We start from the raw sequence: 4,962 nt of genomic DNA, 5'->3' as shown, positions 1-4,962 counted from the left end.
ACATAAACATTAATATATGAAAAATGACATCTGATATATAAATAAAATACTTAAAATAGATGCTTAGAAGAACTGCTCATAAACACATCTACACAAAAATAATAATGGAAACGGCCTTAATAAAGGGCTATGTGAGAAATTTTATTGCAGGACTAGTATTTTAATGTGCAGCCTGAAATGAGTGACATACGGGAGTTAAAGGAAGCATGCACATGCAGGAGAAAACCAGTGATGTAATGGCATCGATTGGTAAGACTGAAAGAAAAAGGAAAGAAACATACATCAGTTCTTTCATGACAATAAAATAGTTCCTAATAATGTCTGGTATTGACAATGTTATCATATCGTATATGTTTAAGTACTGGTAGCTTAAACCACACTTTGTGGAACTAACTGCAGGAGAAAGACAATTAAGATGAAGGATTTTCCTTATTTCAATTTATCTAATACAAAAAAAGAAGAATAAATTCTACAGACTAAATTCACACTTATGTCCAAGAGCCAAGAAATAAAAGCAAAGTCTTGGCCATATTTCAAATTCCTGCCTGATTATATGTCCATCAAAGAGCAGCTCGTACACCATGTATAAGAGCCTATGTGCTGTATTTTAACATCAGAAAGGCAGAATACCATGTGGAGCATGTACCCACCGAGCCACATAGAAGATCCACAGGATACAGAAGGGCACATGTGTGAAAGTAAAAAAGATCAAAACAGGATCTCAAACACCATATATCTTCATTTTGAAGCCCCTATCAATTAGTAACAGTCCATTTTTAACAGCCACAGCCTTACCATGCAAGCTACAAAGCTTCAGCTTCTGAATTCCCACATAGACAGTAATTGTTTGAGTAGATTTACCTTGAGTAATGACAATTTTGCAATATTTCTGGGAATGCTGATATTTCATTCCAGGATTCGACACTGAACTCAAGGTTATGAATTTTTCACAGTGGAAGCTGGGTTAGATTTGGCCATTATTTTCATAAGACCTTGTCAAGAATAACCTAGATGGCTGGTTGGTGGTAGTCTTAGTGGGTGGCATCCTACCTTCAGAAGCAGTATTAAAAAAACCAACCTCACATCAGCAGTTCTGTTGGCTTCCGAATATAGCATAATGTTGAGATTTACAGAAGCTTAGATCCTGCCCAAGTAGGATGTTAACCTGTGTCAAATAATGAGTTTATGTTGCGTATTTGGGAGTTAACTACATAGGCCTGGACTTCCTTAAAAGTAAGTTGTTATCTATGTCTAAGTCTATGCAGCAGAGTCAGGAATTGTTTGACATTTCATTCAAAGGTCAATACTAAGAGCTATCAAAGCTGCAGTGTAAGGCATTGGCTCTGTACTGGTCTTAATTCTTAGGGGCTAGTGTTGTGGTTTTTTTACCTCGAAACCTACAAGGATGAATAATCAGTTAAAACCAAAAAGGTTTGTTTCGTTTTTCAAATAAAAAACGTGAAATTATACAGAGTGAGATTTTTAATTTTTTTCAGTTATATTTTCTTTTAAGTGCTTTATAAGTACAAGAAAGCTGAGCTTATTTGCTTGTTATGTTGTCTCAAACATAGTTCCTGAGCACTGAGAAGTAGGTGAAATGTCACAGCAACATGAGAGTCATTTAAGTTCAAGACAAGAGCCTTTAGGGGACCAGCCTCAGCAGGCACTATAATTCACATCCCCAAAAGCCCTTCCAACATCTGATAAAGTATCCAAGGCTGGGTATGTGTTCCAACGTCTGGAGGGCAGAAGCTGTAGTTTAACTCAGTTCTGAGAAGTTGGTGTCTTTTGACTATGTTGTAACAATATTTTGAGCCAGTGTGTAACACTGAATTATGATACTACTTCTGTATGTGTCAAAGAAGTAGTTTTGACCTTACTATTAGGCCAGATTTCAACCATTTCAGGATATTTTCTTGGATGAAAGAAGGCATTGTGTGAGACCAGATTTAGGTCCTTGCTGAGTTGCGTTATTTTCAAAACCATGGCAAGGGTTTCAGTCCTACAAGCTTTCTTCACACCATGTGAGCCTGAAGTGACGGAATGCAGTTCTGCATGAGGACTCTGACAGTATGGCTCTTCTTGCCTGTCACCAATCTACCACTTCTGTTAGGAAAAGCAACCTAATCTATATGGAGGTTAGTTGTTGCATACACAGCTACTTATTAAATCCAGTAGTGTCAAATTGGAAGTTAAAGGTTATGAAGTGTTTTAAATTTTTAGAGAGAAAATACTATTAAGAAAGTGTTTCAGAAATTTCAAATGGATACAGGAATCCTCACTTCCCAGGCTGATGGAAGTATTGGAGATAATGAAACAAATACGTATCTATAATTAAATCCTAATGACATTTGATTATTTCTGAGTAATTTTAGTTCCTTTATACGTTTTATATACATGCAGCAACACACGTGCATATATTGGCCTGAATAGAATTGAAACAGATTATCTATTATCCTTTTAATGCCACAGGTCTGAATTATATAAAGTAGGAAAGATACCTGATTTTTGGTTTTAGCAAACTGTGTACTGCATGCAGTATTTCAAATACATGCAATGCTGTTCTGTTACCTTAAGTATTACTTATATTTTACTCCTATTGTACCTTAAATCTCACCTCTTTTTAAGCATTTTTTCAAGGCTATCAAAGTGACATGATTAATATTCTTACCTTGGAATAGTAACGTAGATAAGTTCTGTTTAAAAATATATATGTCACTTCTAATCACGACCTGGGTGAAAAAAGGGTGGCTGGATGGCTCTTTGTCCCTGGGGAGCATGAAGATTTCTCAAAAAGTGGAGCAAATGAAAGATCTTAGTTTGCTGACTTGAGAGGGCTCTAGTTTGAGGCTTGTATGTTTTGTGTTCCAAGACTAGCTATCCTTGGGTTGCTATAATTATTAAGAAATTGTTAGCTATAGGTCCAGGGGCATTTTTTAATACAGTGGATGCAGAGCCACCAGTTTGACCTTGGCTGCTCTCCTTCAAACTACAAATATAAACTGTCGAGACAGAAATATAGAAGATTTTTTTTTCTTCCTATATGAAATAGAATTTTATATGGATTCTTCTATTGTGAAAGTAATCAAGTAATTAAAATTGTGATGACTAGGAGAAGGCCTGCCTGGTGAGCAGATGCTCTGTGAAAAATGAAAACTTCTCAAACTTGGCAATTTAATCAAAGACAATAGAGAATACGTCTTCAAGAAAACCTCTTTCTTAAAGGTTTTAGTTTTATACTCTCCATTTCCCTCATTATGACATTGACCAACCTGCAGCTGACAATAATGATTTAGATTTTTTTTTTACATGATTCATCTCTACAATAAAATTTCCAGGTGTAAAACACCTTTTAGTTCTCCCCAAAATACCTTGTAAACTGAGTACTCTTAGGGAGGGACGGAAACATTATTGTGCCTATCTCAAATGTAAGTAAATTCCAGGTGTTAGTGAGGTTAACAGTTGAAGGTATGTGGGGAAAGAAGGATGTGGGTATTCACACAGTCCCACTACCAACCAGCTTCTGATGTACTTTGTCCTTGTAAAAGAAGACTTAGAGTACAGGATTATTCTGAGAGAATAAAGGAGAAGAACATTTACAATCAATACCAGTCAACAAGTGTTAGCAAAGTAGAGTCTGTCAAATAATCTTGATTACATTATTTGTTTTGATTAGAAATGTAGTTTTCCATGTAACTGCACAGTCGTACTTCTCAAGCACTCAGAATCACTCAACTTGATACCCAATAGTATTCTGATTTAAAAAAACGCCCTCTATACTGTCAGCCAGCAACCGTAACACCACCTATTTGAACTGTAATGGGGAATTCATTTTATAATAGAATTTTGCAAGACTTTATCCAATGCACTTAATTTATTTTCTTTTTATCAGGAACTTATAATAAAGTATGAAATAAAAGCTGTAACAAATGCGAGAGCTGGGAAGGTGGGGAAAAAAATCAAAGGGCTGAAGCCATAGAATTATTAAGTAAATTGAGAACAGTGAAAGCATTTTCTGAATGCAGGTAAACTGCACATTTAGGATTATTTTATGTACTTAATATCTGAGAATGAGGTATCCAGATATTCTTATAAGTCAGTGTTACAAAAAAAGCACTGAGAATGTGGTAGAATGTAAACAAAGTCCTATTCTGCTGCTGTAACAGAAAAGTGAGTGCAAATCCTTGATTTTTTCAGAATTAGTAGGACAGGGATGTAACTACTTTTTCTTAGTGTACTGGTGAGACCACTGCCTGAATAATGCATCTGGTTTCGATGATCCTCTTTTTGAAAAATGCTATCAAAAAGTTCTACAGAAATTGCTTGAATAATGGAGAAAATTTGGATTTTTTGAGAAACACAAAGTTTGATCTGTTTAATTTAGCTAACATTTGATCTGTTTAAAGAACACAGGTTTCATATTCATTTGAAAAAGAAAATATTGAGTGCATCTGATTCCTTTGATCAAGTAAAAGCTGCCACATGACTGAATGGTTATCAGTTAAGCCAAACACATTCAAATTAGGCAAATGCAATTTTTTACAGCAAGGACTATAAATCATCCGAATAAATTGAATATAGGAACATATAATACAATGTAAGAAACAAAGTAAGAATTGCTGATACCACTTATATTTCTCAGATATGATATATGCAAAAGGCTTGCAGCATAAAGTTTGCAGCATTTTGAAATGGCCAGAGAACATTTAGAAATACTTCACCGAGTAGAGGGACACACCAAAGATTTTTCAGGAAAGGTACCTAAAAGATAAATGTAAATTTAATGTTTTATTTAATGCCACATCTTAAGAGATAAAGATATATTTAAGTAGATTTGTTACTTTCTTGCTGGCTTTTGAATCTAAAGAAAATGTAATCATACGGTTGCCCTGCTGTGGTGACCCTGCTGAAATGGACATGCAAGTGGAGTATCTGCACTTCTGTGGTCCGTGCAGATCTGGT

The sequence above is a fragment of the Pezoporus wallicus genome, unplaced genomic scaffold, assembly GCF_028554395.1.
Source record: "Pezoporus wallicus isolate ANWC-B61680 ecotype Strahan unplaced genomic scaffold, APGP_CSIRO_Pwel_v1 contig_1181, whole genome shotgun sequence".
NCBI classification, from domain to species: domain Eukaryota; kingdom Metazoa; phylum Chordata; class Aves; order Psittaciformes; family Psittacidae; genus Pezoporus; species Pezoporus wallicus.
This window is presented reverse-complemented; position numbering follows the sequence as displayed.